Source organism: Myotis brandtii, unplaced genomic scaffold, assembly GCF_000412655.1.
Source record: "Myotis brandtii unplaced genomic scaffold, ASM41265v1 scaffold191, whole genome shotgun sequence".
Lineage (NCBI taxonomy): Eukaryota > Metazoa > Chordata > Mammalia > Chiroptera > Vespertilionidae > Myotis > Myotis brandtii.
The window spans coordinates 7808003-7821554 of record NW_005357115.1 but is presented as its reverse complement, the minus strand read 5'-3'; positions in this window follow the sequence as shown (position 1 = coordinate 7821554).

The window sequence follows — 13552 nt, the reverse complement described above, 5'->3', positions numbered from 1 at the left end:
AGCTATGAGGGGGTGGGGGAAGGGGGGGCGGGGGGAGCTACAAGAGGGCAGGGCAGCAGGCAGAGAGCTACTGGAGGGCGGCAGCGAGCTATGGCACACGAATTCGTGCGCAGGGCTACTAGTAAGATACAATTCTAATCAACTCAGTTCTGTTAATGATGTTTAAATACTTTTAAAAAGTGCTTTTCAAATTATATTATTGAGTATCTTCATGTCACATTTTTCAATTTTAATTTTTATCTTACCCATATTATAATTAGAGCCAAAATCTGTTATTATTTGCAAGATAATGTAATAGTTAAAAATTTATATTTAATCCATTACATTACTAAATAATACTGAAAAAGGATTAAGATCAAAATAAAATATGATAGTCAATTTTTTATATCCCAAAGCAAATTAATTACAATTAAGTTTTTCCTTGCACCCCTGACACAATCATTGAATATTTCTTTCCTCATTACCCAGAAAGAGTAATAAGGAAAATCTATTTTGCTGTTTCTAAAAAGCTTTTACTACACTGGCATGAAAAGGAACCACACCACCTGCTATGTTCTACTAGAACTGGGAAGAAGTTGAAACCAACACTTGAGCAATTATACCGAGAGACCCTGAAGACTTGTAGTCAGCCCCATGCTTAAAGCAAAGGATGATTAACCATGGACTACATGGCAACGTCTGACTTACAGATGTAGTTGTTTATATCTTTTCATCACCTACTAGTCCAACTTCCTACTTAAAATCAGTCTCACTATACTTACTTTAAAGATCTGAATTCCTGAATCATGTGATGAATGATCACTATATTTTTTATTATGTTTAATTAAATGAATCTCCAATTTCTAATTTGGTCAATTTTACATGGTCTTAAGACATTTGGAAATTTTATTTTTATTGACTTGCCATTTCACTTCCCATCAAGAACTTAATGTCATCGGTAAATCAAACAATCTTAAAAATGTCAAAAGAGCAACCAGAGATTAGACCCCTCCCCCCACTTCAGATTTGTGGCTTTCCCATACAATCACTTTAAATTAAGCAATATTAAAAACCATTTGATTTGGGCTAAGACACCCTAATAAAGGGAAATAGGCAATCATTCACTGAATTCAGATTACTAAACAGTGTTTTTCATAGAAAAAATATATATGACAGAGCTTGGCATACCTTAGAAATACAAAATGTGCAATTTTATTAAAACTGCCTGGCAATTATCTCAATTCTTTATTGTAAGTTAAACATTGTCTTTGATTAAGCTATACTATACAATTAAAGAAATTTACATTCAATTTCCCTCTCCTTTCTTCATCTCTAATCTCCTTTAGAACCATTTTTATTTATTAATTACTAGTAGCCTGGTGCACAAAAATTTGTGCACTCGGGGGTGAGAGTGAGGGGTGGGGCCAGACCCCTCAGCCCGACCTGCACCCTCTGTCATGTTCTGGGACCCCGGCCACTCCTGGCCTAGGCACAGGCCTACAGGCTTGGGGCAGCCTGGCTCCCGAGGCCCCATTTTATCAAGAGAACAAAGTTGGCGTTAGTTACAGCCCTCACCAAACCCAGTACACTGTATCTGTGCATACAACTGCCTCGTTCATGTGCCTGCTTCGCCCTACTGAATTACTAACATCTTGAGGACATAGCTCTGTCTTATCCTGCTTCACCTTCAGTGCCTGGCCTGGTGCCAGGGACCTGAGAGGGTTTGCTGAGTGAGTGAATGAGTGAATGAATGAGCAAGTAAGTGAATGAGCAAGCAGCTACTGGTCGGGATAGTTCACACTCTGCTCTGGGCTGCCTGACGCAAACCCCGGGCAGTTCCCGCCCTGCTCCCAGCGGCCCCACTCCCCTCTCTCAGCTGCATAGTTTGCGCAGGGCAAAGGCGGCCCTGGTGTGCGTGTTGGCAGATCGGTGCATTAGCACCTGCCAGCCTCGAATCCCCGCGGGAGGGCCGTTTGTGGGCGTGGCCGGTGGCGGATCGCTGTGGTCCCGCCCGCCAGCCCTGGGGTGGGTCCCATACGGGCCGCCTGCCCACCGGGTCGCAGATAGCAGGCCCGGATGGCAGCGGGGCAGGCGGGATGGCGCTGTTCCGCCCTGCCTGCAGTATGCAAATTAGCCACCATCTTTGTTGGCGGTTAACCGCCCTCTTGGTTGGCAATTAATTTGCATATTGTCCTGATTAGCCAATGGGAAGCGTATTGGAGGTACGGTTAATTACCCTATTTGTCTTTTATTAGATAGGATAATGAGGTACCATTTCTCAAGACTGAAAGCCATTGCATTATATTTCCTATATTTTTTCAACAGTACACTAAATTTATTATAATAAGCTCAACATAAAATATTTTAGCAGTTTACAGATACTAATAATTTTCTAAATCTTGGGAGTTATTCCTTTTCTTAAAAGGAAAACAATTTTCTTCTTGTTAATTTATCACATCAGTAGCAAAAATCAAGTGTAACATTTATTGAGCACATACTATCTGCAAGGCTTTGTGTAATAAACCTAACAAATGCTAAAACTTTAAAGATATTCTATTAACTCAAAATATCTGTTAACTTTGGTAACCCTCAATAGAAAAAAAGACATATAAAAGGAACTCACAACCTTTTCTATTGAATTAACAATACATTCTTTGTTTTTATTAAGATTCTCAATTATAAATACTGTCCATCCCATAAAATCCAATTCTGAGATTAGGGGGTAGATTCAAATCCCAAATGTACTGCAATAAGACGTATGTTTGATTATAATGCTACATGATGTCATGTATCCAGGACAACTGAAGCATTATGGTCTCTTAGGAATAAAACTGCCTCTTGGTCATAGATTTAGGTGACACAGCATGTGATCCATTGTCTCTAAACAAAAAATGTGTGCAGCTGTATTTTCCAGTCAAGAAAGGGGGGTGAGGAGCAGAATACAAAAGGGTCAAAGATTTGTTTCATAGGGAAACTGTTTTTCAAATAGGGGTAAAAAAAGAAAGAAAATTGAGTGGGGGGAAAAAACCTTTCTCCAACTCATACTAAAAGCAGAAAACACTAAAATCTGGGGGAGAAAAATCTGTTGTGGTAACCTACTGAATCCACTTTTCTCCTACACTAACTTGCCCAGATACACTGTGGAAACCATGGCTTAAATGCCACCTCTATCTAAATAATTTTGTACTCTTTGTACACAGTATATAGAGTTCTCCTATACATTGTTGCAGCATTTGCCTCAAAAAAAAAACAACAACAACAAAAAAAACAACAACACCAAAAGTCTCAATTGTTCATGAGTTTCTTGGGGAAGTTAAAATGAAGCAATAGCTTTATTATTATTTTTTTTTTTAAAAAAAGAACACATTTGCTTCTAAGCAGTAACAAACCTGATATTTTCTGCATAAAGATCAAATACTTCTTTTTATAATGAATCCCTAGCATAGGTAACTCTGTCTTTCACACAGAAATACTGATTTTAAAAAGCAGTGCCACAAGATACCTAAATTGAGTGAAAATTGTTTTCACTAATAAAAAGTTATTTCGAATAAATGTTAAAAAAGTTGATGACACAATAACTTGTAAACTTTCATCAGTATCTAAAACATAACACTAATTACTTTATATGTTATTAAATATAATGATAGAAAAGAAGCACTACTAGCTCTCAAGAGTAAATCTAGTTTAGAAACTCATCTCCTCAAACTTTGGGATAGCAATCGATGTGGTGTCCAAACAAAAATATTTTGGAGGCTGAAAAAATTGATTGCACAGAAATAAAAAAACAAAAATAATCAGTAATGAAATTAGAAGTAATATCACCTGTGCTACAAACCATATAGTGACCAGTTAGCCAGCCAACCAGCACTTTGGTTCTTTGAGAGCCTTGTACTCTGCACTTGTATAATAACGTGGAAAAGGAACAAAGTAACAGAAACCTAAAAGTCAACAGATCCAATGTCCCAGAGTACAAAGGTAAGTATGGTTAGCATTGGAATAGAAACAGCTGGTATTCTTTGTTGTCAAGATTTATTTCTGTGTAAGATTATTTTCAATGCCTTGAACATAAGCCATTATTAGTCAGCCATGGAGTAAATCTCTCCCAGCCAATTAAATTCCACTGAAAATAAGCATTTTTTAAAAGCACACTTACGATCAGAAATACATTTAATAAAAGTATAAAATGGCATCTTACCAATAAGTCCCTTGTATCAAATTTGGAAAGCAAGAGTAAAACTTGGTATAGTAAAACTATACTGGTTGATTTAATATACTGATTTTATATGTAGTTCTAAAACAACACAGAACTACAATTAATTTAACACAGAATTAAGTTCATAAGGACTAAACGGACCCTATATGTACACTTACTGAAGTAAAATATATTTTATTTGTTATTAATTAGATGATCTCCAGAGCATTTTAGAAAGTAACGCTTACCCTAATGAACATTCAAGTTCCTAAATAAATGAATGGAATATAACCTAAATTCTAAGTAGCCATTTTAACAGCAACTATATACAGTTCAGTAGTCTAGTTGTCACTACTAGGAGACAGGATCAGCAATAGAGTCGATGGTAGTTCTACTTGATAATATAAAGAATACTGAAAGGGAAAAGGACTATTTTTCTTCTTAGAGATCAATGTATGTCATGATTTTTTTTTTTGGTAGGGTTTATGTTGCTGTTTTGACCTATTGAGTTTGAGATGTTTGTGAGACAATCAAATGGAGTGGGTATTTGGGATACATGTGATCTAAAGGTTAGGAGACAGGTCTGGTCTGGAGATAGACTTTGGAGTATTAATATCTGTAATCTGCCCATCTCTCTCCATTTTCATGGTCCACTATGCTCCAGGTCAACAGTCTCTCTCATCTTAACCACCACAATGGTAGTCCACATAAATGGTATGTCCCTGTGGTTGTGTTCTGCACGCACACACACAGTGGCTCTGACAGTATCTTCCTAAAAGAACAACCAGAGAGTAGAGCCCCCATTTCTGATTTGTGGCTTTCCTATCCAAAAGTCTAGTCTCCTTGCATCTATGCCTGATCCTCTTTTTTCTCTAGAACAAAATGTAACTAGAATAATCTTGTAAAATGCAACTCTGACAATGTCCCTTTCTTGCTCAAATCATCAAAGGAACCCTTGGATCAAAATATAGGTAAGTAGTTCTTGACATGGTATATGAGAGGTTCTGCATAACTTTGCCCCTGTGAAATCTCTCTGAACACATCTTTTGCCACTCTTTCCCTTGTCTCCCCACTTTAGATTTCTGAAAAGGCCTTGCTTTCTCCTTCTTCGGGGCCTTTACAAATGCTACCCCCTTTGCCTAACATACTCTTCATTTCACCTAGCCCTGGCTAACTATTTATCACTCAATCTCAGCTTTAAAATCTTAAGGGAAACCTTCTCTAACATCCCACACTAGAGGGGACTCCAAATTATATTCTTTCATAATATCCTGTACTCTTTGATAACATTTATCACACCTAGGATGGTTTAATACACATCTTTTCCTGACTTACTGAAACCTCCATAAGGCAGATTTGGTTGTCTGTTTTGCTTACTGCTCAAATTATTTGTTGTCTAACAGATCTTGGTTCTAGCTGTGCCACTACATAACTCTGACATCTATTAAATGAGATGAATGGGCTTTCATTCTATAATAATCTAGATGCTATTAAAAACTGAAATCCAAATACTACTAGCTTTCCTGCAAATACATACATGGTAAAATTTACAATTCCTACCTATATGTACATTTCCTACATGCCTGAGTGTATGTGTCTAAATTATGTACATACAGTATAAAGGTAAGAACTAGTACTTTCATATATGTGTTGTTTTAAGTGTTTCACTAGTATTAACTCCTTTAATCTTCATAACAGCCTTACCAGGTAGTTGCTATTAGTAGTGCCCATTTTCTATATGGAAAGATACATAGAGATTAAATGATATGCCCAATATCACAAACCTTGAAGTGGCACAACAGGAATACAAGTTCAGGGAATATAGCTCCAGAACTCACATTCTTCATACTACACTAGCTGACATCCTGCCTAGATAGCTTCAGAACCACAAAAAAAAGACTGAAAAAAAGTACATACTACCATCAATAAATCTGACTCAATATCTACATCCTCAAGCAAATTCTCCTCTACTTGAAGTTAATGCAAACTAGACTAATCTTGTTCAAATACTTCCTTTGTGTTTCTCTACTTATATGCTTGCTCCTGCTATTCTAACATCCAATTGTTTACACCTTGCCTACTACCATTCAACCAAAGGCCTAAACCCAGTGACAACTCCTCCGTGTAATTTCCACCCAAACATCTTTTAGAGATATTTTTCTCTCCCCTACTATGTCTAATTGCATTTGTATATCTTCTTTTTTACTGTAGTTGTTTTTGTCTCTATAGCTCAAAAGAAACAATAGACACAAATTACTTTATAAACACTAAAATTCTATACCTTATAAAATACTTAATCCAGACTAAACAGAAAAACACAGAGGAGAATAAAAAATATCAATGAACACAACACCCCCAAGCAGATTGCTTCAAGCAAGTACAACCTGGCTCTAACTTGCTGCCAACTGGTTTAAAAATGCAAAGGGAAAATTATACCCAAATGTACCACATCATTACATTTTCTTCAACTAAACAAAGGAAATATATTTGATCAAACTATACGTTAAAAAAATTGAGTGAAATATGATACTTATTTAAAAAATAGTTACTGAGCAATTAACATTCAAGTATAAAATACTATGCTAGATACTATGTTTTCCATTCTGCTTTGTGATCTTTTCACTTCCTAAATTTCAGTTCTCCACTTAAGAAGGATTACTGATATACCATTAATATAGTAAACCTCTATCATGACTGTAAAATCCACCCCACCCAATCCCACTGCTCAGGAAAGATTAGTTCCTACTCTGTGTTCCCACAGTACTCTTGAATCTGTGTCTAGAAGGGTTTTGTCTCATATTGCTATTATTAACTCACATGTACCTCATTCCTAACACGAAGCATTTGATATTTGTCAAATGAGTATTTTCACCTTGTATAAATTGTTTAAATCTTTTTGTTCTTCTAAACATGAAAAGAATTTCCCATTAAGCTTTCTAATTATTTTGTATTTCTGAATTATCTTTATATAAAGCAGCGGTTCTCAACCTGTGGGTAGCGACCATCGGAAAACACATATAGCATATCAGATATTTACATTACGATTCATAACAGTAGCAAAATTACAGTTATGAAGTAGCAACGAAAATAATTTTATGGTTAGGGGCCACCACAACATGAGGAACTGTATTAAAGGGTCGCGCATTAGGAAGGTTGAGAACCACTGAAATAAAGGAAAACCAATGGATAAAATTCTCAGAACTCTAGTCAATCAATATTAAGCTGTTAAGCCAAATTCTTTCTCCATAATTTAAGAACAGTCCTAGGTATACATAATGCAGTTTAGCTTTTAAATACTGGAAAATAGCTAAAGCATTAAATGTCAAAGCAATTAACACTTGTGTATTTGCAACAGAAGGACAATACCATGACCCTTTACTGTATTCTCTACTCCTTGCTGTGGACAGAACAAGAAGCGAGCATCTCATCTTGGCAAATATCCATTTTTCAAAGGCTTCACGTTACAATACAAAGAATATAAATTTTCAAAGTTGGACAAACTTGGGTTCAAATACCCAATACTGCATTGACATAACATCTCATTATCTGTTTATCTATAAGAATAAAACACTTCCCTAGAATTTTCATGGGAATTAAATTACATACTCATGTGACTAGTATAATACCATGCCAGAACATAGTAGACACTCAATACAAGGTAGTAATTAAATAATTAATAATTATTAATATTCTTCCCTTTTTTCTGTACTTCCTCTTTTAAGGTAAAGAAACAAACTATTAGAATATGTTTATCAACTTCCTGAATTCTCTACCTCCAAAGTTATTAATATAATTTAAAATTTTACATTAACTGTGTCAAAATTCTAATTTAAATACTAAATTATGCTAAGTGGGCTATTCAATATAGTATGAAAGGTATAACTGTACTAATACACTTTAGAAAGAATTTCAATAAGAGTTCAAAGTAAGAGTGTTTTGTAGTTAACCAAGTTAATTAAAAAAACAAAGAACTGAAAACCTCATTCAACAGGTCTTTAGTCAGATTTTATTCTCCAATAAAACTGTTATTTTTTAATTAATATTCCCATTGTTAAAATGGCATCACTCTTTTACTCTTCTATTAAGTATAAGTGACTTCCTTCCAAAAAAAGTTTATCATCAGTTTCAAAATTTTGATTAATGTTCTTTATTTAACTCGACCTCATTTTCTTTTTCATAAATAATCATAGCATCTCATAAAGAAGAGAGCTCAGGGTCTGTTCTTTTCCTAATGTGTTTTTCCCGACATACCTTTTAAACTACTTCTCAGGGGGAAAATAGTTAAATGGCAAGACTACCGAATACCTATGAAAATAGGGATCGGGCCTAAACTGGCAGTCGGATATCCCTCTCACATACCGGGACTGCTGGCTCCCAACCGCTCACCTACCTGCCTGATTGCCCCAAACCACTTCTGCCTGCCAGCCGCCTGATTCCCCCTAACTGCTTCTGCCTGCCAGCCTGGTCACCCCCTAACCACTCCCCTGCTGGCCTGGTTACCCCCAACTGCCCTCCCCTGCAGGTCTGGTCCTCCCCAACTGCCCTCCCCTGCCAGCCCTGTCACCCCTAACTGCCCTTCCCTGCCAGCCTGGTCGCCTCTAACTGCCCTCCCCTGCCAGCCTGGTCGCCCCTAACTGCTCTCCCCTGCTGGCCATCTTGACCACATGGGGGCGACCATCTTGTGTGAGGGCGTGGCAGTCAATTTGCATATTACCTCTTTATTATATAGGATTATGTTTATAAGTGCCATTAAAATCAAGGCCTTTATCGAGAGGATACATTTTATTTTATGCTGCCCTGGCCGGTGTGGCTCAGTTGGAGCATCATTCCGTGCAATGAAGGGTTGCAGGTTCTATTCCTGGTCCAGGCACATATCCAGATTGCAGGTTCAATCCCCAATTAGGATGGATATGTGAGGCAACTGATTGATGTTTCTATCTCACATTGACGTTTCTCTCTTCCCCCTCCCTTTCCTCCCTCTCTCCCAATCCCTCTGAAAAGCAATGGAAAAAAATATCCTCAGGAGTGGATTAACAAAACAACAACAAAATTCTACTCCATGTTTAAATCAGGCAGACTCCAAAAGAGTAGAAATGAAGAATCTTGCTCACCACTATATTCTTAGCACTTAAATACAGTAGCTGCTCAATAAATAGCTATCCAAGTTTAAATGTTTATTTATTGAAAAGAAAATTAGGTTGAGGAAAATAAAAAATACACGAATCTGCCCTGGCCAGTGCAGCTCAGTTGGTTGGAGTGTCATCCCGTACGTACATCTGAAAGTTTCGGGTTTGATTCCTGGTCTGACCCATACCTAGGTTGCAGGCTTGATCCCCATTGGGGCATATACAGGAGGCAACTGATCGATGTTTCTCTCTCCCCACCCCCCTCTCTCTAAAGGCAGTTAAAAAACAAGTACATGAATCTAGGTTAAGGCCTAGAGTAGCCGTGGGCAAACTACGGCCCGTCCGGCCCGTCTGAAATGAATAAAACTAAAAAAAAAAAAGACCGTACCCTTTTATGTAATGATGTTTACTTTGAATTTATATTAGTTCACACAAACACTCCATCCATGCTTTTGTTCCGGCCCTCCCGTCCAGTTTAAGAACCCATTGTGGCCCTCGAGTCAAAAAGTTTGCCCACCCCTGGCCTAGAGCATGGACTGTGCTTAGTGACTTGCTTCCAGAGTAGAATATGGAATGAGTGGATATGGGGGTGAAACCTGGCAAACAGAGACCTCAAAAAGGTGATCATGGTTAACATAATTTTATCATATTATTTGCAAGTAACCTTGATATATTGTGATGAGAATGGCTCTTTACCTCTGTTGTCTTGCTCCCTAAAAACCATGACTTCAGTCTAATCAAGAAGAAAACATCAGAGATATCACCTCATACCTGTCAGAATGGCTATCATCAATAAATCAACAAACAAGTATTGGTGAGAATGTGAAGAAAAGGAAACCCTCATGCACTGTTGGGGAATGCAGATGGGTGCAGCCATTGTGGAAATCAATACGGAGTAACCTCAAAAAATTAGGATGGCCTGCGGACATCCCCTGAGGGGTCCTGGATTACAAGAGGGCACAGGCCAGGCTAAGGGACCCACCGGTGCACGTTCGGGGCCCGGGAGGGACCATAGGAGGGTTCCGGGGCGTGTCCGACCTGTCTAGCTCAGTCCTGATCACCCGGACCCCAGCAGCAAGCTAACCTACTGGTTGGAGCATCTGCCCCGTGGTGGTCAGTGCGCATCATAGCGACTGGTCGAATGGTCGGACACTTAGCATATTAGGCTTTTATTATATAGGATAGCCAAGATTTGGAAGCAGCCCAAGTGCCCATCAGTAGATGAGTGGATAAAAAAGCTGTGGTACATTTACACAACGAACTACTACTCAGCCATAAAAAAGGAAGGAAATCTTAACTTTTGTGACAGTGATGAATGGACCTGGAGACAATTATGCTAAGTGAAATAAGCTAGTCAGAGAAAAACAAGTACCATATTAAGTGAAACCTAATGAACAAAATAAACAAAGTGGAGACAGTCTCATGGATACAGAGAACAGACTGACAGCTATAAGGCAAGGGGTTGAGGGCTAGGTGAAAAGGGTGACTCAGGGACACAAATAATAGTATGGTGATTGCCAGAGAGAAGGGAAGGTGGGGAGAGATAGAAGAGGATAAAGCGAATGGGAGGATAAATGGTGATGGACGGAGACTTGATTGGAGTGGTAAACAAACAATACAAGATGTAGGTGATATATTGCAGAACTGTGCACCTGAAACTTGTATAATTTTGTTAATCAGTTTCACCCCAATAAATTCAATTTAAAAAAATTTTTTAAATCTCAATCAAGGAGCATTCTATAAAATTTCTGACTAGTACTCCTCAAAATTGTCATAGTCATCGAAAACAAGAAAAGTATGAGAAACTGGAATTCTGGAACCAAAAATGGGCACTAAGGGAAAACTAGCGAAATCTGAATAAAGTGTGTAGTTTAATAGTAATGTAGCAATTTTGTTTCCTTAGTTGAGACAAATGTACCATAGTAATGTAAGAAAGTAACAAGAGGAAAACTGGATGAGGTATTACTCTATGTACTATCTTGCAACTTTCTGTAAATGTAAACTAGCCTAAAAAAAAAGTTTATTTAAATTTTGTTAGAAACATCGATGAGAGAGAAACATCGACCAGCTGCCTCCTGCACATCTCCCACTGGGGATGTGCCCGCAACCAACGTACGTGCCCTTGACCGGAATCGAACCCGGGACCTTTCAGTCCGCAGGCCGACGCTCTATCCACTGAGCCAAACCGGTTTCGGCTCTCTATGTACTATCTTGCAACTTTCTGTAAATGTAAACTAGCCTAAAAAAAAAGTTTATTTAACTTTTAAAAAGTTTAGGATAAGGGAAGTGAGGAATACATAAATCAAAATCCCTTGGAAGAAAATAATAACAAACATTATTTTGGTCCCTTTATATTTGGTGGTAAAAATAGAGATAGCATTCTCATACAGTGGAAATAAAGTTATTAAAACAATACCATAGTTATTATACAAGTCTATAATATTAATTATGAAGTCACATGTGACCAAAGCAAATGCCCCCTGAATTCTAATTTCTCACAATATCTTTTTCTCAGTCCTCAACACTTCAATTAAGTCTATGACAAAAATTCCTAACATCAGCTGTCAGCTCTATATTGACTGAATTATCCCACACTTCCAGCTTCTAGTCACTAAAGGTCAAATTCACCTTACACTCAACTAAACTCACCACCCTCTTTGTGATGTTCCCCTTCTAAATCTCCTTCTCAAAGTCATTTTTTTTTCAATAGATCTCTTCCCTTCTCCGTCCTCTTCAGTCCCACAGTTAATAATTAGTCCTACACATTGCTGTCAAATGAACCTCCCTCAAATAAGGATTTTATCACATCATTCCAGGCTCAAATGCCATATTTAAGTTCAGAAGTGATGTTTTCAAGGCCATCCATAATTGTTTATTCTTTTGTACCCATCACATATAAAGAAAGACCTTTCCATCATCACTCTACCTTATAACGTAAGTCCTGCTTTTCCTTTATTCACAAAATAATAAAATATCCACTAAGCATATAACATACATCTGAGAAGATAAGATTTTATAATCTTCTTGGAGTAATAAAACTTAAAAAGATAACTAATAACATGGGAATTTATCTATTCAAGGATGTATCCTCAGTTCCTATAAGAGTGCCTGGCACATGGTAGGTGCTGAAAAAAAATTTACTAAATGAAAACAAGGTAGTACAGAATGTTACAGTCCAAAAGAATTTGGTGTTATTAGTGATGAGAGTTTTCAGTTGGAGAGAGAAAGGCAGATCTAAAATTGTATTATTTTAAGGCTCTCTAGGCAATCAAAATTACAACTAAACCTCAAGCTTGAGCAGATCTTCAGCAGTTAAGAGGATGTGTGCAGGTGCACGTCAACAGAAAAATGTTATATCAACAAAGGTAAAAAAAAAAAGAAGTAAAACTGGTATATCATGTTGAAGTAGTGAATAAACAGTTCTTATAGGTTAGTGGAAAAGATGGGAGAAGACAGGAACCAAAGTTTGAAAAGTCTTGAGAAGAAATTTGGTATTCATGCTTGATCCTCAGGAAGATTAATGGGAGTAAAACTTTAGAAAGCAGGAGAGCGACAGGAACCAAAGTTTGAAAAGTCTTGAGAAGAAATTAGGTATTCATGCTTGATCCTCAGGAAGATTAATTTAATGGGAGTAAAACTTTAGAAAGCAAGAGAGTCCTATTTCTTCAAGAAGCCTCCCCTATCTACTCAAACCTCTAGTTTTCTTTCCCTCTTAACTTACAGCACCTACCTGCATCACACAATTTAACTCCTAAATATATCATCTCACATTGTAAACTCACTTTCACATGTTAACACATTGCGTACCGCATAGAAATCTCTAAGACATACGCCAGGGACCGCACGTTTTTGGGCAAACTGCACGTTATTTAAATCATCATAATGCACTTTAGGTGTTGTTTTTCAATAATTATAACATTTTTATTTACAAAAACAATTAAACAATTAAAGTTCCTAGTACTTTTTTAACGTATGGTACTGCGTAAAACATTTTCCTCTATGAAGAGGGACCAAACAAAATTTACATAAGTATCTAGATTCGCTCCTTTTTCCATGGGCGTGAAAAACGAGAACACTCGTGAGCGGTCCTTAACAGATGGCGCACGAAACACCAGAAAACTCCTGAGCGGTACGAAATGTGTTAATCTAGTCTCTTCAACCTAAGAATAGGGATCAAATCTTAGGCCTCTTTTTCTTCCCTAAGAAATCAGCAAAGCATTAGACCTTCAAAAGTTTGTTTTCGGAGGACCTTTTT